The sequence below is a fragment of the Callorhinus ursinus genome, unplaced genomic scaffold, assembly GCF_003265705.2.
Source record: "Callorhinus ursinus isolate GAN/ISIS: 27379988/994484 unplaced genomic scaffold, GSC_fseal_2.0 scaffold2, whole genome shotgun sequence".
In the NCBI taxonomy this organism is placed as follows: Eukaryota; Metazoa; Chordata; class Mammalia; order Carnivora; family Otariidae; genus Callorhinus; species Callorhinus ursinus.
In genome coordinates, this window is record NW_027397064.1 from 17963971 (window position 1) to 17991372 (window position 27402).

The 27402-nt window shown below is 57.6% G+C and overlaps 1 protein-coding gene across 8 annotated transcripts in view; it reads left to right on the top strand.

Annotated features, from left to right (window-relative positions):
* TNS1 (tensin 1) overlaps positions 1–27402 on the top strand; it is a 223792-nt gene that overhangs the window by 22409 nt on the left and 173981 nt on the right. For all 8 annotated transcript variants that reach the window (XM_073878801.1, XM_073878812.1, XM_073878821.1 and 5 more), the window contains exon 2: positions 21125–21239. The gene's annotated coding sequence lies outside the window, so the exon portion shown is untranslated. The remainder of the gene's footprint in view (positions 1–21124; positions 21240–27402) is intronic.

Below are 27402 nucleotides of genomic sequence, written 5' to 3' on the forward strand. Positions count from 1 at the left end.
TCGCTGGGCAGTGCAGGCGGTGGGGGCCCTGGGGGAGGGGTCCCTCGCCGCCGCCGCTCTGCTGGCCTGTAGCTGTGGAGGAGGCCCTGGCAGGGTCCTGCTAGCTTGCAGGCCCCCCCCCCCCGCCCGGCCCCTTTCTCTCAGGGCTTAGCTGGCTGGCTGCCCTCCCGCTTTCTCTGCAGCAGCATGCCAGGGGCAAAGCTCATGGCTGCCGGTCCACCTCTCCGTAGTCTCGCTCTTCCGTCGGCCTCTCTCTCCCTCTGTGGCTCTGTTTCTCGCTCTGTCTCTCCCGTGTCTTGCACCTCCTCCTTCTCACTTCTCTCTCCCTAGTTCCAGGGGCACGGTATGGTCACCCCAAACAAGATTCCTGAGAGGACCCGCCCTCACTTCACATCATCTGAGCACAGCAGAGGCAGAGGAGGGTCCCCGGCTCCAGTGGCAGGCACGGGGCAGGACGGGAAGTGAAGGTGGGGAGTGGTGCGCCCTGAACCCTGAGCAGGATGAGGTTCAGCCATAGCCAGAGGGGGCCTGTCCGGCTCTGATCCGTCTGAGCTGGTTCAGCCCCTGAGGCAGGGTCCCTTCCAACCTGGGCGGGTTCTGGATGCTCAGAGCTCCCTCACCCCTTGACTTGGCTGGAGAGAGCCCCAGGTAGGGGAGGCTGAGTGTGGCCAGGGTCAGAGGTTGGTGGTGAGTGGGGACAGCTGGCCCGGTTGTGCTCAGTGTCCCCATGTGCACGCCCCAGCCCATGGATGTTTCTGCTCGTCCTGGAAGCCGGTGGCCTCCGTGGAAGTTAATCACATTATGCGCGGGGGAGCAATATGGGAATGGAGTGAGGTCTGGAGGGAATCCACACACGCACGCTCGCTCACACACTCACTGCAGCTTGGAGCACAACGCTGCCGCCGCCGCCCAGGCTCCCAGCGCCGCCGGGCGGTGCTCTGCCCTGCTCGCAGGTGGACGCCTGGCGCCTGGCCCCGCCTCTGCCCGGTCCCGACCCGCCTCTCCCGCGCCGCCCCGCCAGCCTCCCAGGTTGCCGGGGTGCTCGCGCCGCCCCCCCTCCCCAGCCCGGGGAGCAGGCGCTCAGAGGCTGTCACGCCGCGGGGAGGGGGGAGAGAGGGGAGCCGCCGGAGGAAGTCCCCGAGGCTGGAAGCGCCCCGCAGCGGCCCCGCGCCTCCCGCAGGGGCTTCCGGGGAGATGGAGCCACGTCGGGGCCGTTCCTCCGGCTAGAGGGGGCCGGACACTCGGACACGCGGGCTGCTCCCGCGGGGGCTGAGGCTCCCGGACACCCCCTCCCCCGCCCGCACTCGGGGCCGGGCTCTCGGCGTCCTACTCTCCCCACCCCAACTCAGCGCCCAGAGCGGCCGGTCCCCAGACCCTCGCGCCCGCCCGAGGCGCCCATCCTGGGGGGTCACCATGACTCGGCTGAGCTGGTGCTTCTCCTGCGTGATCCGATGGGGCAAGTACCTCTTCTCCTGCCTGCTGCCCCTGCGCTTCTGCCTCCGCAGCCAGGTAAAAGCCCTCCGCCTCACCTGGCACCTGTCCCCCACCAATCCGGCCCCCCACTCCCTGACAGGCACTCCTCGCCCGTGGTCTCCTCCGCGGCCGAGGTGTCACCCTCCCACCTTCAGGGACACACCGTCTTGACCCTTGTCAGCCTGGCCTTCATCAGAGTTTGGGGACTCCTGGGGCACCCCTTCCCCTGGCAGCACGGAGGCACTAGGAGGGAGTAGCTGCCCTTCCCCCAGGGCATCTGGAGTTTGGGTCAGAAGTCTGAAGGGTAGTACTTAAGTCTGTGGGGATTTGGGTACAGAGGAGCGTTTCTAAGGGTTTTCAGCATCCCTCCTAAGTTTCTGTGGGAAGGGAGGACGAGTTCCTGGAAATGGCTCTTTCCCCCCCCCACTGGACTAAGAGGACCCAGAGTTAAGGCTGGGGGATAGCAGAGTGAGATGGAAGTGGGGCGTGAAGGGGCTGGTGGACTCCGGAGGGATTTCCCAGAGGATGGAGGGACCAGGGAACTGGACAGGGAGAGGACAAGGGCAGGAGGCAGTAGCTGGGCTAGGGAGGGTGGAGGGGTCTGCCGGGGACCACAGTGCAATGGGTCCATGGGTGGGCGTGTCCTGGTTGAGCATCTTTCCCCTGGGATCCTCCCAGAGAGGTTCCTTGACAATGCCTTCAGGGTATGTTTGCTTCACTGTGTGTGTGTGTGTGTGTGTGTGTGTGTGTGTGTGTAAGGAGGAAGCTGGGGAGAGGGTGGAGGTGGGTGCATAGTTAGCCAGCAGAGTAGGGAACTGGAAAAACTGTGCGTAACCTTAAATTCTCTCCTGGTGGAGCAGAGAGAACCCCAAGAGCATGACCTTGAAGCATCCAGTGAGGGGAAGGATTTCAGGAACTGGGGGTCCTGTAACAGGGAACTGGTCTTCTAGTCCGTTCTGCCTTCCTTTGGGGAACCAGAAGGGCCCGTCACACTGGGGGAGAGGGGCACAGTACACCATTCTGGTTAAGAGTGCCAGATGCAGAGCCCGTCTGCCTAGCTATGAATTCTGGCTCTCCCATTTACTAGCTGTGGACCTTGGGCAAGTTGCTAAATCTGGCTGTACCTTAGTTTTCACACATGTAAAATGGGGATAATGAAACTACCTACACCATTGGGTTGTTGTGAGGATTAAATGAGGCAATATGCTTAAAGTGTTTACCGAAGCGCCTACTCCATAGTAGATGTTCAATAAAAATTAGGGGTATTATCTTGATTACTGTTGTGCCTTTCCAGCAGGGGTCTCCTTCCTCGTAGACCTCCAGACAGGCTAGGACTGGGGTATGTGGGGATGGCGGGATTTCTCCCAGTATCCATTCTGTCCATTATATGGGATTGAATGTTCAGCTCCTCCTCCCAGGTGCTGCCTCCGGCCCTCAGTTTCCCTCTCTGCCACTCCGCAGTGGGGAAAGGTGCCAACAGGCTTCTGCTCCAGTCACCCAAGGTGTGCTTTGAAATCTTCTAGCAAAATGCATTGTCCCCAGGGATTGGCTGGGAGGCAGGCTCTGCAGCTGTGGAGCACAGGGCCAGAGCCCCATCCACGGTCCAGTGGACTGTGAGTTCAGAGGCTGCGGAGTCGGGTTTTCACATTTGGGAAAAGGCAGCCTGCAGCGGGAAATGGCCAGCCAGGACCAGGTCAGTTGGACCCCAGGCCGCTTAGCAATCCCCCACTCCTCATTTACAGAGGTAGAGGGTGACCCGAACTCTTCCTGGGCCAGGATTTGAGCGGGGCACTGGGGGTGAGGGGCTGGATGAGCAGCTGCAGCTGCCTCCCTCCCTCCAGCCAGCCTTGAAGGGCCTGAGTTAGGCAGGAAATTAGAGCTGGGGGGGAGATCAAGATCTCCGAGTAGAGCCCTGGTGAAGATTTTATTAAAAATTGCTGGGATTGGGCCCAGACTCTGTCCCCACCTAGGGTGCTGGTGGAGGGGAGGTTAGGGGAAGGGGATGTGAATGATGCTTCTTCCTGTGTCAGCTAGGGAAACTGAGGCCCAGGCAGGGCCGAGTTGGAACCTCACCTTCTGTTTCAGGGAGCATCCAGATTTTTGGAAGGCAAGGGGGTGACCCCCATCTCATACTGGAGGGGTGGTGGGCATGGGGGCAAGGGGCAAGACCTCCCCAGCCCACAGCGTGTCTTGGTAAGCTTTGGGATGGATGCCTCATGCTGCGGGCTGATGTGTCCCATGCCGGGCTTGGTGAATGAAGCGTAGATGGGCCTTCAGCTTCTGTTGACCCCTGGCACCCTGCGCAGTGGTACATGGAGGCATGCTAGGGTTCTAGCACCTCAGAACTCAAAGGCCGAGTGTGTATGGGGCTGGGAAGCAGGGTGAGAGGCATGGCTTACCGGAAAGGAGGCTCTCTGCCAGCAGCGGCCAGACCCCGTGCTCACCCAGATCCCGGGCCCCAGAGCTTGCAAGTCCCGCGGCTTTTCTCTTCTTGTTGGCTCTTCTGGAGCCACAAGGGAGCCAGGTCAGTCTCACCCCGAACCCTGTGGCTGCGCTGTCCTCAGCTTCCCTCTTTCCTGCCCCCTGCACCTCCCACCCAAGCCAGACCTGGGCCTGGGTAACTGACCCCCTCTGTGGAGCTGCAGAGCCAGCCCTTGGATCAGCTGTGGGAGGAGAGCTAAATAAATCATCACCGCCACATGGGACCATAGCGCCTAGTCCTGCTATAGGAGCAGCAGGAACGTTCTAAATCCTCATGAGATGTTGAGTCAGACACCGGCTCTCCATTCTCACACCCCCTAGCTGTGTGACTCCGAGCAGCTGCCGAACCTCTCTGTGCCTCGGCTTCTGCCTCTGTAAAATGAGAGCTGGTAGGAGCCTTAAGTGGATGCCACAGTGAAGGGCCTGATTAGTTAATATTGATCTTTCCTGGGGCAAGGGGTGGGGCGGTATCGTCTAAGGGGACGAACGGGTACAGATGGAGCTGCCAAGGGCTTGGTGTCAGATTCCTGCGCATCCCATACTATCAGGCTCTGTAGCTGGGCGTTGGAGAGGAACCCCCGAGCCAGCAGTGCCCCTGCCTATTTGACGGGAGGCATCTGGGACAGACTGGGAGGAAGGCTGTGGTGTGAGCGGCCCCTGCGTGGAAGGAGGTGGGCTATAGGGTTGGCGGGAAGCTGGAAGCATGATCGTCGCACAGTGACTGGCTGCTTTAGGGAAATGTGTGGGGCCTGGGAACCATGAGACTGGGGCTCTTTCCTGACCAGCTCTGTGACCTCCCTCCACTGCAGGGTTGTCGTCTGTTCAACAAGGGGGCTGGGTTAGATAAGCTGCGCCCCAAAGGCCAGACTCTCCCCGTGGACATGTTTAATTTGGCTGGCAGCATGGGTTTTCTTTTCTTTTCTTTTTTTTTTAAAGCCAACATTTCAAAATTTGGGTTTTTTGTTCATATTTTTATGAAAGATTTTATATGATCATATAGATTTGGGGCTTCTTGACAGATCAGAGGATCTGGTGGTCTTCTGTCAGATGTCCCAGATGCCACAGTGGCTGTCCTGAGGAGTGCATGTCCCCTTTATCTGGGGCTGCCCTTTTGAGGTCCCCAGAGACCCCTTGCCCGCTCCTCTCATTTAACGTCTGTCGGGCCCCTGAAGGCTCTGACCGTGACTCTCCTGGTCGCCCTGACTGTGGCTGCTAGCTGAGCCTGAGAGTCTTTCCACCTCGGAGGATCTTGACCTTCAGCTTCTGTGCCGGTAGTGACAGAGGCAAGGCTCAAAGCCACCGCAGGAGATGGGCCGGACAACAGGAAGAACTTTTTGATGGACGAGTGTCGAGGGACAGGAAGAGTGGATTGGAGGGAACTGGGGCCTCGGCCTGGGAACTTGGGGGCATCACAGAAGGTGGAGCTGAAAGCGACCTGAGAGGCCATCAGCCTGGCCATTTTGCGGGTGAGGAAATGAGGCCGGGAGAGAGGGTCAGGCTCAGGCTCACAAAGCCCCTGAGCTTCACGCCCGCCCTCACTCACGCATCCCTCTGCGCCAGCTCAGTCCACCTCCGTCCAGCGCCAGAACTGTTTCTTCTGCTCGCTGCTGGGTCTGGATCTGGAGGGCAGCTAGCAGGAAGTGCTCTGCGTGCAGATGGGGGAGCCGAGTGGAACCCAGACCTGGCCGCGGCAGTGGGGAGGCAGTGGGGTGGTGGGGCACAGGGTGGTGGTGGGTCCTGAGGCTTCTGGCATCCCAACCTGGAAAATCCAGCCAGCCCACTGGCGTGTCCCTGATGTCTGCTGCAGACAAGACCCTTGTCCAAGCCCAGGGCGGGGAATCCCAGGCTGAGCAATACTGTCCGGGCCCCCTGAGAGTCCACAGCCTGAGAGGGCCCAGAGGCCAGGGGGTGGCATGAGGAGATGGTGCTGAAGATGGGTGGGTATCACAGGCGTGTGCAAACGTGTGCAGGCAGGACTGCCCAAGGTCCTTCTAAGGGGATCAGAGGGGGAGAGAAAGAAGGGGTTTGGGAAGGGGACGGTAGATGCTAACAGGAGGAAAATAGGTTTGGACCCATTGACTGATAGATCGACTCATTCATTCTTCAGCCATCTCTGGTACCTGCTGTATGCCAGGCTCTGGAGACACAAAACACGGGGCATGTCCTTGCCCAAGGAACTCTCCCCTGTGTGGCTGGGGGAGGGGACACCCGGCTGCAAAGCATGAAAAATGGATAACAAGCCAGAAACAGGGGGTCATTACAGAGTTAGAGACACCTCGAGTGGCAGAGTTTAACATTCAACAGGGTGGATGGTGGTCAGGTAGCAGGAAGGACTTCCCAACAGTGAGAGGTTCAGATACAGGGGAGACCCCCACGGGCTTGGAATAGAGGGATGGGGACATTCTGGGGGAGGGTTCTTCCAGGGGGTACCCCCAGCATGAGGGTCCTCCACACCCTGAGGGGACTGGGGAAGGGGCTGGCTTGAGGTCCGCGGGGCCCCCTTGGGCTTTGTGGGAGGCCAGACAAATTGGTGTCACTGTGACTTGGTCTTCAGGCTTGTTTTCCAGCATTTCTGGGAAGCCGCAAGATGATGATTTCTCAGAACTTCTGAGATAGCCGTCGGAAGGCGCATCCTCTAGTGTCGCCAGCAGCGAAGGGCTGTGGGAGCAGGAAGGGTGGGCCAGGGTACTGGGATGTCAGGCTGTAGCTGGCTGAGCCCTCCAAGCTGTGGGAAGGCTGGAAGGGCTGGTGGTGGTGGCTGGGGGGTGGGCTCCGAAAGGCCTCCTGAAAGCCTTGCCTCCTCGCTTGCCTGTGGCTCGTCTGCAGAGGGTGGGAGGGTGCGCAGGATTGTCTGTCTGTGGACCACCCTGGGGTGGTCGCAGGGCTGGCTATGCGTGGAACCCTGGTGCATTCAGTGTCGGCCAAACTGTCAGTGAGCCCCAGCAGGCTTGGAAGGGAGGTGGCTGGGGTGGGGGAATCAAAGGGGTATCGTGATGCTGCAGGGCATGCCGTGGAGGGGCAAAACCTTTTGCAGCTTCATAGCTCTGCAGAAGGACTTGGAGAGACTTGGAGAGAGAGGAGAAGGGGGCCCCCGAGAAGGGACCCCGATTCCTCACCTTGTCTCCTTGGCCAGAACAAAGACTGAACGCAGGCATCTGCTCCAGGAAGGACCAGAATCAGACACCTTGCTTCGGTGTCCTCCCCTGACTTCTCAGAATCACCAGAAGATAGAGTGACAGTCCCTTGTGCAGTGCACAAGCTGCATTTCCGCACGTGGCAGCCTTTCCCCAGCTGAAGTGTGAAGGGATCCCTCTCCTTCTGGAGTTAGGCAGGTAAATGTCTTGGTTTGGTCTGGGAGGCCACACACCTGGCTGGGCAGGTCCAGCTGAGGGGAGAGGCCCGTTGTAGAGGCTGAACCCTCGGGATGCACTGTGTGTGGTGCTGACAGAGGGTGGCAAAGGCATGCTTTTGGGTGAGGGGGGCAGAGAGGGGATCCGTAAGCCTTTGTACATGCCAGGGGCACGCACTGCACACTTGTGCATGTGCAGGGGAGCCAAGCGAGAGGACTTTCTTGCCAGGTTACTCAATCCAGGAAAGTGGTCTCAAAGTGCCTACTCTGGGTGGAGCCCCGTCCTCGGCATTTTGTGTGTTTATGTGAGTTGAACTGTGTCCTGGTGTGTGTGTCTACAGAAGGGGGTGGGGCTGAGCCCTCTTTCCCTCCCCTGGAAGGCTCCAGAAAGCAGAGCGGGTGATTCATCAGGCTCACCCACCCTCACTTAGTCCAGCCTTGGCCAGAGCTCAAAGAGGAAAGTCTTTGGGGGGTAAAACTGGGGTGGGGGGAGGGGATCAAGACAATGAGGGCCTGAGCAGATTTTGCTGGATTCCCTTGCAGTGCTCCCTGGGAATACATTTATATTTTGTACCCTACTTTTTACTCTGCTCTGGACCCCAAACTCTCACTCCTGAGCTAAAGGTGGGGGAGAGGGCAGGGGAGGGCTGAAGAGGAAGGGGAGCACTGTGGGGGAGAAGTAGGCGGGTGGAATGGTGGGAGGTAAAAACTGGGCCCAGGGAAGGGGGGGCAGGGGCAGTGGAGGAGGAAGTGGGGAAATGCAAACCAAATGTTGGCCCAGGGTACAGTCAAGAAAAACAGACTCTTGCAGGAGCCTGGAGCGGGGCTCCCTTTAGGAAGGGCAGGAAGGGCTGGGACAGATGTTTGGAGAAAAGAAAGAAGGGAAAAAAAAAAAGAAGTAGGAAAAAAATTGGAATGAAATCCACAGCCTGGAGGCAGGGCCATTCTCCCACAGTCTCGGGCCTGGTTTTTCTTGTGTTAAGGCCTGTTGCTGAGTGTGTGCAAATAAATGTGTGTTCCCAGGGCAGGAGGGCATGCATCTGTACTCGAGAGATGGGACGGGGCCAGGGAACCCCAGGATATACAGATTGTGTCTGTCTGTTCATCAGTGGTCTGGGGGCGGGGAGGGCGGGTCTGCAGTGAGGATAGTAGGCTCCGAGGGCCTGCCAGCATCAGATCAGAAGGCAGGAGGAGCCTCGGTGGCTCACAGGGCTTGTATGTCTGGAGGTGGGGGTGGGGGTGCAGGGTGGACAGTGATGGCCGGGGGTGGGGGGGGGGCTGTCTCCAGGAGCTGTCCCTTTGCCTTGTCTCCTTCATACCCCCCTGCAAAGCAGGGCTTCTGACCCCCAACCCCACCAGTGGAGCCTGGGAGGAGGGAGGAGATAGGAGGCTGGGACAAGGGGGTGGAGTGGGGGGAGGAGGAAGGGAGGGAGGGTGAGCTGGAGGCAGGCAGGGTGAGCGGCCCGGCAGATGCTGACTGCTCCCTCCTTCTCAGAGCTGCCTTCTGCCTGCTCCGTGGGGGCTGTGAGCTCAGGGGGGCCGTGAGCGGGCTCTGGCCTGGGCCCGAGGGACGGCGCCCGCCGAAGATGACGTGGATCTGTCTGTCCTGCATGCTCTGGGTAGGTCTGGCTGCTTTAGCTAGGAGGTCGCAGGGCCGCCCCCCCCATCTTATCCTTAGGCGGAGAGCCAGCGTGGGGGAGTGTTGGTGGTGAAGGCAGAGGGCCTCTCTGCCTCCTGCTGACTGACAGAAGGACAGACTGACTAGGGCAGGCCCTCAGCCGTTGTCCTTCCCCATCAACAGGGCCTAGGCCCTGATTCTCCGGGTCAGGACATCCCCCTCCCCACCTTTCTTGCCTCCACTTGAGTCCAGGAGCTGTAGTCTAAGGAAGCCACCAAGAAGTTCGTTTGTTTTGGGAGCCTCTCCTGCCCGCACCCCGCCCTGCCACACTGGGGGGGAAATACTTCACCCCTCTGCTGCTCAGCCCCAGCTGGGGAGGTGGCTGTGCTAGGGGCCTGGGGGACAGGAGACGCTGACCTAGCAAATGAAACGTGGGGAAGCCTGGTTGTGGAGACCTCTGTTCGGATCCCGTTACTTTGATCCCTTCTAGACTCAGTATCGTGGCTTCCACCCGCTACCATCGCTTCCCCTATAGGCCGCCTGTTCTTACCAAGACCCTCCTGCCTCCCCTCCCCTCCTGCCCAGAAAAGGAAAACACTGCTTCCTCTTTCTCCCTTCTTTTCTGCTCTCCCCCCCCATCTAGGAAGGTGTGTGTTGGGGTGAGGGTGCCCGAGGGGTGGGAAGGCAGGGGCTGGGAGCCGCATGATGAGGGTAAAAGTCTCAGGGGAGAGGGGGGGGGGGGGGGGAGAGTCCTGACCGCCGCAGGAAGGGTGGGGGCAGGGGCAGGGGCAGGAGACCCCTTCCTCAGAGGGGCTTCTCGGAGGTCTGGGCTGGGTGAAGGCATGCACAGGGGTCAGGAGGGCGAGGAAGTCATTCCTGGCTGAGGTTCATGTTGGTCTCAAAGAGAGTGATGGCTGGCTTGGGGGGAGGGGGCTCTGGGCCCAGGATCCAGATGTGGCCTTTCCTGCCCCTTTCCCTGTTCTGGCCAGTCCCCAGGCAAGCCCAGGCTGGGGGCAGCTGTGGGAGATCAGAGTTGGGCAGCCAGGCGTCCTTGGGGCAGTGAGGGGAAGGGTGGGAGAGGGGGCTGGAACACGGGGGTTTGGGTGGAGCGTGGGGCTCGGGTGCAGGGGTGGGTCAGAACAGTAGACCGGGAGAGCCCGCAACGGCCTGCACAGAGGCTGCACCAGTGGTTTTGTGTGAAATGGGATCCTTGGCCAAGTTCATCTCTCTGGGCCCTTCCAGCTCCCTCGGACGAGCTCGGGAAGGCCTGCCTACAGTGCTGAGGATTGAGGTGGGCAGCGGGGGAGCCCTGCGGGGGGACAGATGGCCGTTAGATTTCCAGGGGTGACCGGCTGCTGTGGATGGGGGAAGGGCCACTTCGGCTCAGAGGGCATGGGAGAAGTACTTCACCCGGGCAGCCCTCAGTTTCCCCATGGGTGAAAGGAGGATAGTGAAGGGGAGCTGCCAAGAGGTAGGCACGAGTGCCCTGTCAACCTTACCGCCCTTTCTGAGAGTTGGGAGAAGGGCTGGTGACCAAAGGCAGGTGTGGATGCTGCCACTTTGGGGCCTCTAAGTCCCTCCCCTGCCCTCTCTCCTGGTCCCTTCCCAGGCCTGTCCCTCCTGGCCCTGTGGGCCAGCCCCGTGGGCACTTGCCGGTGAGAGTGGGCTGAGCAGAGGGGATGGCCATGGCCAGGGGGGTGGTGTTGGAGTCTGGGGGAGTGTGGACTGGACAGAGGGCACAGTTCTGGCCCTGTCAGGGCTCCCACAGATGCCCAGGCAGCTCTACCAGCAACCTTCCTCTCTTCTGAGCAGGACTGGGGCATATGTGGTGGGCAGTGGAAGGGTGGATGGCACCAGGTATGGAGAAGGAGCACAGAGGCCCTGGAGACCTTGCCAAGGGGGCTGCTTCTGCCTTGAGAGGCAGCTGGTGGTGGGAAGTGTGCAGACTTTGACACCAGACAGGGCTAGGTTAAAATCTTAGTTCCATTATTTACCAGATGGGCCTTGGGTAAAACAGTTCCCTTCCTGGGTCTCAGTTTCCTGGTCTGTAAAGTGGGAATAAGAAAACACACCTTGTGTGACGGGGATGAGCACAGAGATAATGTATGTCAAAAGAAGAGGTGCCCAGGCACACAGTAGGTGCTCAGTAGATGCTCGTCCTTCTGTTGCTCCGAAATCTCCTGCTCGGCTCGTGGGATCCCCTGAATCCAGATCTCGTGTGTGAGGATCTCCCTGGGATGGCTGTTGTGGGATGGGGCCTCACCTCTGCGGCTGCTGACTGCCCCAGGACCACCCCGCTACTCTGAGGCCAACAACCAGCTGGGTCTGCTGCCTCAGGGAGGTAAACTGAGGCATGGTCTGGAAGAGATAGGTCTTGTGCCCCTGTGTGCGTGCGTGCTTGCATGTGTGGACAGAGAAAGGTACATATGCAATATATCTGCAGTGCACAGTTTTCATAAGCTCGAGGAATAAAAATCACCTTATTCGTGGAGGAGCATCGCTACGTATTATATGCATAACTTGATTTTCTCATCAAATGCCCCTGTTATTACATATTCAGAGATGGTTTATTTAGAAAATAATTACATGCCCATTAATTGAGGCTCTTTGGTGTTGGGCCGATGGAGTTAGATCTGCAGGTTCTTCCTTCCAGAAGGGCTCACTCTATTCTCTGGACCTGGGAAGGAGCTTATCCAGGGAGGTGGGGCTGAAAGAGCCACGGGGGTGGGGTGGGGTGGGCAAGTGCTCTGGCCCTGCCCTGAGGAGGCCATGTGTCCTCAGGCTGGTCACTCGACTTTTCTGGACCTCACAGAAGTGGAGAAAGTATTCTCAGAGGCCCTTCCAGCTGCAGACAATGAAGTGTTCTTTTTTCTGGAGCTGGTGTTCTTCCCAGTGCTAAACGCACAGTTTTGTTCAGAAGGGGCCTCACGAGCCCGCAGATTCTCAGTGCGCAGTTTCTGCCACAGAGGCCCCAGTCTGACCTCTTGGTCCTGAACTTGCTGTCTCTGGAGTTTTGTTTGCCTGTGAGGGCTGTGCCCACCCGGGGCCTCCTGATAAGTGGGGCTTGGGACCTAGGCTGGCCTACATGAGACTGACCGGAGTCTGAAATAAAACCCTCCTTTCGCAGAGGTTTTCAGAATGACGTTTGAGGCACAAAGTCAGGGACAAGTACCTCACTGTTCCTCTGCAGTGTTCAGAGGAAGTGCAGTGGGCTGGCTTTGATCCCAGCCCCGCCACTTGCTAGCTACAAAACCTTAGGCAAGTAGCTTCACAGCTCTGTGCCTCAGTTTCCCCACCTACCTAGAGGGTCGTTCGGTTTTAAATGAGCTAATAGATGCATACATTTAGAATAGCATCTCTCACACAGTCAGGGCTTAAGATATATTAGCTCTTATTGTCTGATGGCGTGTTTTCAGAGCCATGCAGCAAGCCAGAGCAGAAGTAGAGACCGGGTTCTCCTGGTCCCCCATCAAGGGCTCTCCATCCTGGGAATCCTTCAGGGCAGGGTGTGTGGGGCCAGGAGAATCGGGAGAATGATGCGAAGGCCCAAGAACAATCAGGCCCCCCCCCCCCGCAGGCGGCATGCACATGGGTCAGAGCGTGGGCCCTGGAGCCAGCCTGTCTGGATACCACTTATTAGCTGTGTGCTCGGACGAGTTACGTAGCCTCTCTGTGCCTTCCTTGTGTACAGTTCCTCGACTTCAACAGTTTCGTTTGAAACTCAGTGTGATTCTGTAAGGTGTGAAGGGCAGGGATGAAGGTTCCTGTTTCCGGCCATGGTGAAGGGGACCCACAGAGGGGAAGGGGCCTGCCCAAGGCCCACGTGGCTTCTGGGTTCAGTGTTCCTAGACAGGGAAGGGTAGGGGCTGGGAGGGTGTTGGAGCTCTGGGTTGGGGGGGGGGCGGTTGGGGCCCAGGAGCCCAGGGGTAGCGGCTGGTGTCGGGGAAGTGACACCGTCCAGCCACTGGGCCACCAGGCTCCCACCCACCCACTGCCCGTCCGTCCATCTCACGGACGATTATGGGGTGCCTACTTTCTTCAAGAAGCTTGCAGGTCTTGGGCTAATGATTACAGTAAGGTGGGTGTTGCCAAGAGGGAAGCTGTGGGGGCAGGTAAGAGGGGACCTCACCTGGACTGGAGGAGGGGGAGGTATTAGGAGAGGTAAGCTTCAATGCAGGGGTGAAGCTGAGAGCTCAGAAGTCCAAGTGCAGCAGCTAAGGATAACTGTAGATGGACAGGACTGGGGAAACTGCCAGGAGGTGGCCTTTGGGCAGAAGGGTGCCGAGGATGGGACAGTCAGGGCCTTTGGCGCAGTCAGTGACATGGGAGTGCAGTGGCTAGGGACTTGGGACCCTGCCTCTGACGACTTGGATTTGAATCTCTGTTCCATCCTGTCCTCCCTGTGTGTCCAGAGCAGGCTTCTCAGGCTCCTCGTCACTGTGAGGGGTCAGTGAGGGAATCTGGGCCAGCCCCTCGCCATGGCACTGGCCCATGCATGGGGCTCAGCCTGTCCCGTCTCTGAGCCCTGCCACCCCAGGAGATGACTCACTTTAGGGCACAAAAAGGGACCTGCGACTGGCTGCTTCGGCATGTGGAGACGTGGTTTACGAAGTTGCTGAGCCGGGGAGAGAGAAGCAAGCTGAGGGGGGAGATGATCCAGCTCCGGAGACTGAGTCTGGGGCTGAGTCCTGGGCTCCCAAGTCCCCATGTTCTCCTCTGTCACAGGGCAGGAGCTCAGTCAGTGCGCCCCCCTGCCCTCCTCCCTCCGCGGAGAAGTGGGGCTGCTTGGAGTCAAAGAGTTTCATCTCAGCTAGCACCTGTGGCTGGTGAAGGGGGTGACCTGTGTCCTCTCCCCAAGGGCAGGCCAGTGGGCGTGGGGTACAGCCACACGTGGGGAAACTGAGGCCAGGCAGCAATCCACTCGGTTCGCTCCTTCAGACTTGTTTAGGGATCACACCAGTCCAGGGCACGGGGACATGGAACAGAAGGCCTGGCGGACACGTGCCCCCGGTGCTCTAGTCTAGTGCAGACAGGAGTGACAGATGACGTGAAATGCCTGGGGGCTGCTCACCTCGGGCCGGGCGTTGTCTCAGAACAACCTGGGGGAGGTGACTATTATCAGCCCATTCAACCGATTAGTAAAGTGAGGCAGATGGGGTTAATCCACTTGCCTGGGGCCACCTCGCTAGCTAGGAAGGAGCAGGAGCCCCCGGATGGCATAGAGGGCTCCGATGGGGCACCAGGAAAGTGCAACCAGGGGAGGAGGGGGTGCCTGGGGGTGGGGGACGCTCAGCCCGAACAGAATCCTGAGGAAGTAAGCAGAAATCCAAACTGAGGGACCTCCTGCAAAACAGCCCAGAGTCTTCAAAAAAGGGAAATCAAAAGGTGGAGTAGTGTGTCTAGATGAAAGAAGATGAAGGGAACCCGGCAAGGAAATGTAATGCAGGGTCCTGTTGGATCCTGGGTCCCAGAGCAAAACAAAACCGAAGACCCAGCTACGATGGATGTTAATGGGGCCAAAGGGGAAATTCGAATATGAACGAAATCTTAGAGAACGTATGTACTGCACTGATGCGGATTCCCTGCGTGTGATCATCACGGGCGGGGGGGGGGGGCTTTCTGTAGGGCTTTCTGTAGGGCCAGAGGCGGAGAAACAGTGCAGTCAAAAGCAGCACAACATTAGCAAACTGTGAATCACGGTGATCGGAACATGCGTGCTCATCTTTTCCAGCGCTTTCAAACCCTTCAGAATAAAAAAAGAAGACAGCGGTGGGGAGTCTGAATCTAAAACAGTGTTGTGCGGGGGGGGGGGGGAGGTAATCTGGGAAAATCTCCCTGAGGGGATGGGGTTTGAATGTGGCCCTTGAGGACCTATAGAAGCTTGGCAGGCTGAGAGGGGAGGAAGGGCATTCTGGGAAGGGGGAACAGCAGAGCAGAGGCTCAGAGGTGGACGCAGGGAAGGGAGCTTGGGAGCCGGGTGTGGGGTTTGAGATGGCAGGGTGGGCTCGTATGGACTGAGGCTGCCTCCCCTGCTGGCTTGAGGGAGTGCATGTTTCATCCTGGATGCATGGGTAGGCATGGAAGCATTTTGGGGTGAGTGGGGGGTGTCAGTGACCCCATAGAGCTGTGCTCTTTAGACGCTGCATAGAGGCTGTGTGGGGGAGGAGGGGCCCAGTGTCGGCGGCCCAGGAGGCTGTGGTAATAGCCGTGGGTAGAAGTGACAAGGCCTTCCATAGGGCAGAGGTCTCAGAATTAAAAAGCGCAGGAGGGCTGAGAGTGTTCAGGAAGCAAAATTCAAAGTCTGGCAGCTAGCTGGATTGGAGGGTGGAGGGCTGGGAGGAGTTGGGGGTGACTCAGAGTTTTCCACTGGGGCGACCAAGAACACCATCAGGCCATTAGCTGGCTAGCAGATTGGGGGGGCAGAGGTTAAGGAACTTTGGTGTGTATGTGAAGGGAGGTGGGGTTGGGGGAAGCTTGTACTTGAAGTGACTGGGTCTCCCAGATGCCAGCCTGTGGCTCCTTGGGGAGTCTGAGTCTTCCCCACAGAAATGACAGGTGATGCCAACCATGCCCTGGTGTCTCCACCCAAGAAGACAAGGCGTGGAGGGGTGGGTGGCCAGGAGGCCGGGAGAGGGCCTGCTGACTCTCCAGGGCCTGCTTTTTGGTGACCTTCTTCCCCAAGGCTCACTGGCCCGCAGACTTCTGCCCTCTGGCCACATCATCCGGGGCCCCTAGTGTGGGCACAGGGAGCCGAGTGGGAGCAGGGCTGGGGGGAGTTTCTTGTGGAGGGGTCTGGAGGCCTGAGCTGGAGAACCCCTAGGGCTGTCAGTCCCCTTTCACTCCCCACCCCCACCACACTCAGCCCCCATGGAGCAGGGAGGGACCAACAAACAGCCTTTCCCACCCCAGGGCCCAGGACTCCCGCCAAAGCTGTCCTAGCCAGATGTGCCACGCCCCTCTGGCTGGAACTGTCTGGCAGGCAGTCTTGGCTGAATGGAGGGTGGGAAGGAGAGGATCCCCCTGAGGCCCAGGAAAGCCCTCTGATGCTGGGTGGGTGGGCTTATCACAGGGCTCGGGCTCTGGGCTTGGAGGGTGGGGAGGAATGACTTTCTGGCTAGGACCCCTTCCCTTCTCTGGACTCTGGCTTTTGAGGGAGGTGGGTGTTGGAGACACCAGGCAGCTCCCGCTGTGGCTGCGCCTCCTTGGCGCCCCCCCTCCCCCCGGGGCCCCCAGGTCCTCCAGGAGCTAATCCAGCTAGGAAGGGTGGGGGAGTGCTTTGTGAGGCTGTCTGGCACTTGTCAGGAAAAATGATGAGCATTGTCCTAACAAGTGGTTACCCCCGAGCAGAGCTTTGCATTCATGGGCTCCTTCACATCCTCTGCCCATATCTGCAGAGTAACCCTGGGTGAGGGCACTGTAGGTTCTAGACCCCCAGGTTTCTTCTTCTGGAATTTAACCTATGGTTGGTCGGTGGGAAACTCTTGTACCCCCTTGCGTCTAATCATGCATCCCTGTGGCTTCTGCTCCGAGTTTTGTTTTGCCTTCAATAACTTCATAGATCAGGTCTGGTCCATTCTTACAATGATAGCCCCTCAAGTTATTTGAAGATCTAAGGCTCACCCACCCTAGACTTTCTCCTCCTGCAAACTGGGACCTTCAGACCTCTGTGGGTGACTCTTCCAACGACATTGTCAGACACCGTTTTATAGCCGGGCAAGCCTATGTTGCAGAGGAGGTCACAGCCTAGGGCCACTTGCCTGGGGGTGCTGGCCTCCTCACTCCCACGTGGGTCCCACAGCCTCTCCTGGAGGGGTGATATCTCATTGGGCACCCCTCTCTGTAACCGTGAGCATGTCCCACCCCCCAGTTCCTCCAGGCCCTTCATCTCAAACTGGCCCATTGGTTCCCCTGCTCTTTCTATACTCAGACTATCTTGTCCAAACCCATCATTTTCATCTGGGGACGGTGAGGCCCAGAGAAGGCCCCTGATGTTCTCAGGGTCACCAGCCTAGAGAGCGGGTCTCTAGACCCCCATCCCAATGCTCCTTCAGCCAGAGAGCCAGAATGAGGTGGGGGGAAGGGCAGGGCCTTGGCCCATAGGCTGCTTCCAGAGGCCATGAGTGAGGCCAGAGAATGTATCTGAAACCCTGTTCCTGCTCCCCACGCCCGCGCGAGGAGAGAGTTTGTAAACTCACATTTATGAGTTTGGGCAGGCAGGGCAGGCAAGCCCAGGGCCCAGGGGAGAAGCCTGGGCGTTTGCTTGTCAGCCTAGTAGGCTCTGCCTGCTCCCCATCTGTTCACTGGGCAGCCAGGAGCCTCTTTTGGGAGATTCCACTGCTCCAACTGTACTTTGGGGAGAAGGCCACCTTCCGTGGGCTTTGGGTGAAGAGCTGGATTTGAGGTATAGACGGAGAAGTCCAGGGGATAAGCTGGAACGGGAAGCTCAGCTTGACTCCACGGGGTGGGAGAGGCAGGCTTGGGGGGTGGCTGGAGTTAGGCCTGAGAAGTTTGGGCTTTAGGGCTTCCTGCCTGCCTCCCCAGACAGGCCTTAAATTGAACCCCAAGTCCCCTTCCTGCACCTCTCCCCAGCCCAGGGCTGGGCTGCTGCAGTTGACTTTGGCCTGGGACCCCTCCCTGGAATGTCTATGACAGAGATTATCTGGGAGGCTGCCCGCCAGGGGCCGAGAAGGGCAAACGAGGGAGGTGAGACTTCAGAATGGAGGGGGCTCCCCCGCCCCTCCTGGTGGGCTGGGGGACACTGAGTGAGGTCTGGTGCAGGACAGTGCCCCGCCCCGGCCCCCGCCCCCGCCCCCCGCCTCCACCCTCAGTGGAAGCTGGAAGCAGAGCTCCTAGAAGAACCTAACACTCTGGACTAGCAGGACCCAGGCCCTGCTGCCTGGTTTAGCCACCAGGGGGCAGTGCTGGGCTCCCAGCTCCACGGCCCTCTGCTCTCTCCACCTCTGCCCTGGGCTTTGTCCCTGCTCCGTCCTGCCTCCCTGTCATCTCCGTCTGCCTGTCTCTGAATTTTGAGCCAGTCTCAGACTTCAGAAATGTTGCAAATACAGTGCAAAGAGCTTGTTTTCCTGAGCTGTTTGCGAGCGAGTTGCTGACACAGTGCCCTACCACCCCTACATGCTTTCCTAATTTTCCTACGAGGACTTTCTTCTACCTAACCCAACCCAGCCATCAAAGCCAGGGACCTGACATTGACACATGGCTACCGTCTTGTCCTCAGAGCCCACTGAGGTGTGGCCAGTTGTCCCGATGATGTCCTTTATGGGCACGGGAAGAATCCAGTTCCAGGTCAGCCCCAGCATTTGACTCTTGTATCTCTCTAGACTCCATTGGTCTGGAAATCTGAGTCTTTCCTTGGCTTCTGTGACCTTGTCACGTTTGATGATCACAAGCCATTTAATTGGTAGACTGTGCCTCGATTTGGGTTGGTCTGATGTTTCCTCATGATTAGATTCAGCTTGTGTCTCTTTGGCAGGAACATGGCAGACGTGGTGTTCCGTTCTCCGAGCATCCCCTCTGTGGTGCACGATTTCCATTCATCCCCTTACCGGTCTTGTTTGCTCTGATCCCTTGATTAACGAGTAGTCTGCCAGGCAAAGTTACTTTTTTCCCTTTTGTCATTTAGAAGCATGGCATGGCGAGGTGCTTTGAGATTTGTGAATCTTCTCTTTCTCATCACACTTTGAATTTTTTCACTTAGTTCACATGTTGGCCTGGACTCATTCAAGCCACTACTATCATTCTGTATTGTGATGCTCAAATCAGCCCAGGTTTAGCCTTTGGGGGCCCATTCGAGCTGGCGCCTCTGTCCTTTTGTCTGTCTGCCCCTTTGATTCTCTGGTTGCCTTTATAGTCTCTATGTGTTTCTGTCTAATTTCGCTTATTCTCTGTGTGTGCTGGTTCGTCTCTGCCTTTATTTGCCTCTGCCTTATCTTGGGTCTTTTCTCCCTCTCTGACTCTGTTGCTTTTCTCCCTCTTTCTCTGTCTCTCTGATTCTTTCTGTTTCTGTCTCTCTCTCCCTCTCTATCTCTTTGCCTCTTTGTCTCTCTGGCTTTCTGTGTCTCTCTCATTCTGTCGGTTTTTCTCTCTGTGTCTCTTGTGGTTCAGCCTCTCTCTGCCCCAGGACTCACCACTGCAGTGTCTTCCGAGAGGAGGCCTGGACAGGCTCGGTTTGTCGGAGGCTGCCTCCCTTCCTCCTCTGAACCCACAAGCCGCCCCCTCCAGCCCCTGTCCCAGAGGCTCTGGAGCAGGGTCCAAGGAGAGACACTTGGAAGAGAAGAACCCTCCCCCGGAACTGCAGGGTCTGTCATCAGCTGTGTCTCTGTGTATGGCTATGTGTGTAGAGGGGGGTCAGGAAGCTCTGTGCCTGGGAGAGAGGGTGAGAGCGAGGGAGCGGCCAATGTCTGCACTCTGCTGGCCCCTGCCGCCGAAGGCGGGAAATGAATTGGGTTGGAAGCCACGGTGAGGTGCCTTGGAGAGGCGTGGTGCCTTCGAGCGGCGATGGCTTCCTGGGGCGTCCTCCAAACGGGGAGCTCCCCCAGCCTGTGCCTGGGCTGAGGGCTGCAGATGGGAGGAGGGGGTCCTAAGCCGTGTGGGGGCAGGGCTTTGCGGCTTAGAGTGCGTTCCTGTACGTGGTTACCGAGGACAGACTGTCGGGGCTTGAGGGTGTGGGGCCCAACCTCGCGCTGTCCAGAGTGGGAAACTGAGGCCTGTGGTAGCGGTGGGCGGTGACTGGCCCAGGGGCTCACAGCCGGTCAGACCCACGAAAGGCTTGGACCGCCCGCCCGCCTCTCATCTCATGTGTGTGGTGGGCTAGTTTTATTTATTATTTATTATTTACTCATTTATTTATTTTTATTTAAAAAAATTTTTTTAAAAGATTTTATTTATTTTTGACAGAGAGAGACACAATGAGAGAGGGAACACAAGCAGGGGGAACAGCAGAGGGAGAGAGAGAAGCAGGCTCCCCGCTGAGCAGGGAGCCCGATGCGGGGCTCGATCCCAGGACCCTGGGATCATGACCTGAGCCGAAGGCAGTCACTTAACGACTGAGCCACCCAGGCGCCCCATAGTTTTAAAAAGGAGATTTAACAGACCAATATTTTCATAATGCAAAGAACCACAAATAAAAATAAAGATGGCAGAAGGCTTCTGGGCTGGGGCCGGAGGTGGTAGCGAGGGGGTGAGGGGGAATGGGCGGCACGTGGGTAAAAAGGCTAAGGACTATCACCAGTAGAACGGATAAGGAAGCAGCTGCTTTCACCCATGGGCTACCACACGCAGCGAAAATAAAGGGCAGCTCTCTGGGTGGCCGTGTGGATGAATCCCACGGATGGACCCCAGGCGACAGAAGCCGGACGCAGGGGTACAGCCTGCTCAGTGAAGTTTCAGACTCTGGCAAGACGAATCTTTGGTGATAGAAGTCACAATAGTATTGGGGCGCCTGGGTGGCTCAGTTGGTTAAGCGTTTGACTTTTTTTTTCTTTTTTAAGGGATTTTATTTATTTATTTGAGAGAGAGAGAGAGAGAGAGAGAGAGAGCACAGAGGGAGAGGGAGAGGGAGAGGGAGGAGCAGACTCCCTGCTCAGCAGGGAGCCCGATGTGAGGCTCGATCCCAGGACCCCGAGATCATGACCTGAGCTGAAGGCAGACGCTTAACCGACTGAGCCACCCAGGCGCCCCCTGTCTAACTCTCGATTTTGGCCCAGGGATTGAGATTGAGCCCCGCATGGAGCTCTGTGCTCAGCGCAGTCTGCTTGGGATTCTCTCTCTCTCTCTTTCTCTCCCTTTGCCCCTCCCCCTCTTGAAACCCCCATAAATAAAATAAATAAATAAAATCTTAAAAAAAAGTCACAATAGTATTTACCTTAGGGGGATGTTGACTGGGACGGCCATGGGTGAGCCCACTGGGGTGTGGTGACATGGTGTATGTGTGTAAAATTGTTAGTGAGTAAGCCATTTAAAATCAGTGTCCCAGTGTGCTGACCCACCTAAGTGTTGGAGTCTGGGTCACACTCAGCTCTCTTTCCTGGGGCCCGTCCTCCCAGAAATGGGGGCTCAGGCCTGTCACCCCCGAAGGGGCTCTCACCTCTCATTTTCCCCAGTTCTAATCCACTTCTCTCTGAGTTCCCCCAGCTCCTTCCCCAGCCTTCCGCCCAGGCCTGATCACTGTGCCTCTCCCCCCACAGCCAGAGGATCTGGAGGCCCCCAAGACCCACCACTTCAAGGTGAAGACCTTCAAGAAGGTGAAGCCCTGTGGTATCTGCCGTCAGGTCATCACCCGGGAGGGTTGCACCTGCAAAGGTGAGTAGCTGGTCAGGCTACGGGAGATGGGGGAGCACGTCGTGGTGGGCAGGAGGTGGCCTGGGACCTGGGCGGATGTCCTTCGGGTCCTGGCCTGGGGCCAGGTTCTCACGTGGGGGTTGATGCTGAGCACACCAGATGGCAAGCTCGTGGGTGTGTATGGATGGTACGTGGCAGGTGGTGGGTGGCATGGAGCTACATTGGCATGTAGCTTGTGTGTGGATGATATGAAGAAGGCATGTAGATGGCATGTGGAAGGTGTACAGCTAGTGGTTTGTGGTGTGTGGATGGTCTGTGGTTGGCATGTACTGAGTGTGTGGATGGCGTGTGGAGGGTGTATGAGTGGGGCGTGGTGGCCCGTGGATGTCATGTAGTTGGCATGTGGATGGGGCGTGTGGAAGGTGAGTGGGTGCTGTGTGGTGGTCACATGGGTGACATGTGACAGGAGGTCCTGTGATTGGCATGTGGAGGGCACGCGGAAGGTGTGTGGGTGGCGTGTGACTGGCACTGGGAAAGACACCACATTTAGGGGTGAGTTTACGAGGCCCCAGATCAGACTGGAGGGAGGACCTGGCTGCTGCTGGGCTTTTTCAATCACTGTTCTCATGTGCTTCTCACCGGGACTGGGGTTTGGTTGTCCCTGCTGCCAGAGAAGTCGGTGTCTTGCCCCAGGTCACACAGTAAAATCAGCAGGAGGCCCCTGCGCCTAATCTCAGGGGCTGACATCATCCCCCCACCCAGCTGCTCCACCAGATGCCTTCTTCTCCCAGCCCCCCACGTCCCGTCAATCGCCAGGGCCCCCCAATATAGTTTGAGTCCCTGAGCTTCTCCACAGCCAATTCAGGCTGCTGGCTCCTCTTGCCTGGAGGGCTGACTGTAGATCCTTTGCCTCCTGGCCCACCCCCTCCGATCCACCGTCCTCACCAGCTCCCAGCGGGACTCCCTGCACACCTAGTTTGGTCGTTCCCTGGGTACAGCCTTAGGAGCGCCCCCTGCCCTCAAGACAGAGCACCGCCCCCTCCCTGTGGCTGTGAGGCCTGGCCTCCACCCCTTGCCAGCTCTCTGACCCATCTACCCCTGTCCCCCAAGTCCATACTCAGCCTGGTTGCACCCGGCTCGGCTCTCACGTAGGCCAAGTGTGTCAAACGTGCCAAAGGGGCCGGGCTCTCTGTTGCCCTGAGCCTTGACTCACGTGGCTCTACCTGGACTCCGCTCTCCTCCCCTCTCCCCTGCCGAAGTCTCAGTGGGGCTGGGAAGAGAGCCTAAGGAGTAATCATCAAAGCACTTCATATCAAAGCGCTCACATGGCTCTCCTGCAGTGCTCACAGCATGGCGGGCGGGGGGGGGGGCATGCCTGTGTCACCCTCACTTTACAGAGGAGGAAAGGAGGAAACGGGGGCCCAGAGTCGTTAAGACTCTTGCTAAGGCACACAGTTGGCTGGGTCCCAGTGGGGCTGTCAGGGGGTGTGCTCTCTGGGGGATGGAAGTCTTCCTAGACAAGGACTTTCAGCGGCATGATGTAGTGGGGAGTGGGTGTGGATGGGAGCGTGTGAGTGTGTGCGAATGTGCGTGTGGAGGATATTCTAGGCACGTCCTGCTCTGGACAAAGGGTAGAGGTTAATTGTCCTTCACTGAAGAGCTGGGATACCCAGACGGAGTTTAAGTGGCCAACAGGGACTTCCGCAGTACCCAAATCCGCCGCATGGTGACACGCTCCTCCCAAAAGGTCTGGCTGGGACGGGTGGTGGGTCAGGGTGCGAGCTGGGAGGAGTCAGGCCCGAATTGCTGGGCGTGGGGTCATGGCCCCACCTGACCCCGCCCCATGAACCTGCTGAAGTTAGCCCCTGAGCCTCCCCCCCAGTGCCTCCCTTCCTTCCCCAGTGTGCCTTCCCTTCACCCCAGTAACCACCAGAGGCAGCACGGGGGTGGGGTAGAAGGAAGTCCCAGCACTCACTGTGGGACCTTGGGCACATCTGTGGCCACATGTTCTGTGATGGTCTGTGGTCCTGGGTTCCCCAGTTGACCTGGCTTGAGGGCCTGGGTTGAGGAGGGGATGTGACCCCCTGGGAATGGAAGGCTCCCAAGGTGAGACACGGGTTTCCCCTGGTTTGGAGCCTGGCCCTGCTGGTGTGAACCAGAGTGGAGGTCAGGTGGCCAGTGGGCTGCCGGGCTGGTTTGGCAGCTCTGAATGAGTTATTGAGAAGTGGGAAGAAAGCCAGGACTGAAGTCCAAAGGCACCACTAGGTGTCAGGACTGGGCCATGGAAGGGCTGGGCTGGGTGGAGGCGGGCAGCAAGGGAGGATTGAAGACTCCCAGCTCTACAGGCTATGGTGTGCCTTCTCAGCAAGATCGTCGGGGTCACCAGGCCTGAGGTCAGGGTTGGGGCCACTGGGCTTACTGGTGGGAGATGCAGCAATGAGCCGCCACCTCTCTGTGCTTTGGAACCAGGAGGTGGCACGAGATGGATAGATGACCTTATCCATCCATCCATCCATCCATCCATCCATCCATCCAGGGCCACCAGGCATGGGTTGTTGCTCCCTGGCGAAGGGGGTGATTGTGGACTAAAATCCAGGTCATGTTTTGTTCGCCAAGCCCAGGGTTTGCTGTGCTCTCTGGTTCCTTTTCCAGGCTTCAAGTCTGGGGTTACAGCATGGACACCCTCTGGATTTGTGCCTGGGGGGGATGGGGGTCAGGGTGTATGGAACATCAAGGCTGTGAATTCAGTCTCCACGGGGCTTGCAGTGCTGAGGGAATTCCTGCAGGCAGGGGCGGTGAGGACACTTTCCTAGATCTAGAGAAACTGAGCCACTTGTCTTTCTCCCTCTGTCTGACCTGCTCTGTAGCTCGGACAATTTTCTGCTCCCCGCCTTCCCCCCGCATTTCACTGTTTAATGTAATGTGGCTGGAGGGGGCAGGGTGGGAGACCGGGGTGGGAAGAGGAGTCAAAGAGCCCAGGGCCTGGTCTGGGAGACTCAAAGATGGACCGTGCAGACAGTGAACGAAGGTGGCGGGACATTTGGGCGTAAGTGTGACTGACAAACAGGCCAAGAGGTCCCGTGAGACAGCTACTAGTCTTCTCCTTCGCTGAGCCTGTCTCCTCCTGTGCCCCATGCAGTTAACAATAAACCCTGTGCTGCGTCCCTGGGGGGGGTGGTGACTGTGAGGAACACGGAGGTTCTGTGTGTGGCTATAACATGAACACTAGCATGAGGGACTAAGGCTCCATGTGGGGGAGACAGACGGATGAGACAATGGGGGGAGAGGAGGCCCTGGGCCTTTGTTGGGGGTCCTGTCTCTGGCCCTGCCACCCACAGGCTGTGCGACCTCAGATGAATCATGTCTCCGCTCAGGACTCAGTTTCCTCAACTATGGAGAAGGGGCTGGACCAGGAATGCTCACTGAGGCCCAGACGGGGGTGGGGGTGGGGTCTGGAAAACTCCCTTGTTGGAGTCTGTAAAGGCTTGATAACTCGGCCAGTGGAGGCTGCCACTTCACCTCCTGCATACACATGTGCATCCATCTATGATCGTGAACTGAGCCCCCTCTGGGCTGGATGCGGTGCCAGGTACTGGTGCCAAGACTCAGACCCTGACCTGGGAAGACAGACATACCATCAGACAGTCATAGAACGTGGTGGCAAAGCTGACACGGAGGTGTGTGTGAAAGGTCATCTCTGACTTAGCAGAGATTTTCCTGTCAGGCTTCATCAGGAAAGGCATATGTAGGCTGCGTCTTGAGGGATGTGTAAGAGTTCCTTCGTTCAAACAGTGGGTTTCCCACAGATTCTTGGGACGGTGCTCTAGGGACTCTAGAGCTTTGCCAAAGGGCCCTAGCCTTCTGCTACACTGAAACCCAAGGGAAGAAACCAGAATGCCAGATCAAGAGCCCAAGGGCTGCCATCTGGGCCTGGATTGGGGGGCTAGGCTTTGACTACTTCCCTTCTCAATGCCTCTGATCAGCCTGGAAGGTAGGGAAGTTGCCTGCAGTTTCCCCAGTGTGGGATGCACTTGGGAAAGAGAATTAGGCTCTCAATGGGACAAAACTACCCAGAAGCCCTTACTGGTTGAATTTGGGGAAACCTTGTTTCAGGGAGCTCTTTGTCCTCTGTTACTTCACTGGGGATCCCAGCTTCTACCCTCTGTCTGAGGACCTTTTTGGAGTCAGCCTAGTAGAGTGGGAAGACCCTGGGTTCTAGTGCTGGCTTGCTATGGCCCAGCTGTGTGAACTTGGGTGAGAAACTTAACCTCTCCGGGCCTGGCTTTCCCATTTCTCTAAAGGATGGATTGGACTAAGATCAGAAGCTCTAAACTGTCATCCAGAGGAACTGTAAGGTTTTTTCGGAGGTGATTCAGGGGCCTGAGAAGGTAGGAAAAAGGAGAAACCTAAGGGGAAAGGCGTGAGGGGTTGGGACTCTGGAACCCCTGCCCACTTTAATCAGAACAATTCTGGTTTTAGGAGTAAAATATATCAGGAGGCAGGATGGATGGTGGTCTTGCACTTAGCCCCGACGTCCCAGATTCATATCCCAGCTCTGCCCCTTGCTAGTAAGAACTTGAGCAGAGTGTGTCACCTGTACGAGCCTCAGGCACCTTTCCTTTAAAATGAGACACATAGCACACCTCCCTCCTCAGATTACTTTGGGGGTTAAGTGAGATAATATGTACACATAAAGGGCTCAGAACAAGCTTTTAGTAAAAGTTAACCAAGATCACTGAGGTTCCACTTAAGAGTCCATCTGCACGAAAGTTTGAAAACCACTGAATGGGAACATCTAGAAGGTTTCCTCTTGCTTGAGCTTCAGAGCCACACAGCGCCCACAACCCCTGGCCATCCCCCGAGTTACCTTGTATTACTTGAGGTACCCCAGATAAACAGAACCAACAGGATGTATGGATGGATGGATGGATAGATAGGTAGGTAGGTAGTTAATGGATGGATAGATAGATAATTTATTTTAAGGAATTGGCTCATACAATTATAGAGGTTTGGCAAGTCCAAAATCTGTTGTCAGGCTGGAGACCCAGGGAAGAGTTGCAGTTCAAGTTCAAAACCAGTCTGCTGGCAGAGTCCCTTCTTGCTTGGGGAGATTGGTCTTTGTTTTATTCAGGCCTTCAACTGATTGGATGAGGCCCACCCACATTATGGAAGTTAATGTGCTTCACTCATGTCTATTGATTTAAATGTTAATCTTATCCACAAAAACCCCTTCACAGAAACATCTAGAATCATGTTGAACAACTATCTGGGTACGATAGATAGTCTACCTGAGCTGACACATAATATAAACCATCACACACCTCCAAGCCAGGCCACGGAGATAAGCAGGGCAGGGAAGGGCCATGAGGCGGTGCGGGCAGGTGGGTGGCTGGGCCAGTCTGTCTGCCAGCTGCGGAGGGGAGCTGAGGCCCACTGCGGGTGTGGGCGGTTCCTGCTGGGGTCAGGTGCACACCGAGGCTATGTGCTCATTTTCCGAGCTGAGGCCAGGAGGAAAAGGCCATTTAGATCCCAACAATGTTGGCTTCCTGTGTTCCCGGGAGGGCAGGAAGCCACCTCAGGATAGAATCCCAGCAGCCCAATGAGGCGGGAGCTGGCTCAGGGCTGGGGTTGGGGGTGCAGTTTTCTACCCCAGCAGGTAACCTATGGACCCCTCCATACTATGGGGTTCTCAGCTCCACCATGGGCTGGGCCCTGCTGGGTGGGGGGCCGTGTTGACACCCACGGGCAGAGATGAGGCTCCTGGGGCTCCATCGAGCTTTGGTTTGGCAGGGTCCCTCCCCAGGGGGCTTCATCTTGCGGGGTCACTGCCTTCTGCGGGAGCTGGGGGAGGCCACTGTCCGCTCAGGTGGGGTGGATCCTGGGATGTGTGTCTGGGGAGGACTCAAGCACGCAGCCCAGCAGGATGGGACGGCTGACGTTTTCCTGCCCATGTCCCCCCACGATGAGGAGCTGTACCTTGTGGAGTGGACATCCCTGTCAATCGCAGGCTGGGTGTTTCCCCCACAGTGTCCAGGATGCGTTCAGGGTCGGAACCTGGGCCTCCACTCCTTTCTACGTTGGAGGGAGGAAGAGGCAGGTGGTGACTGGTGGAGAGACCAGTGGTGTGCCACAGGCTCTCACAGCCGGGAGAGGGCTTGAGGACCAGCTGTTCGGGGCTCAGCGA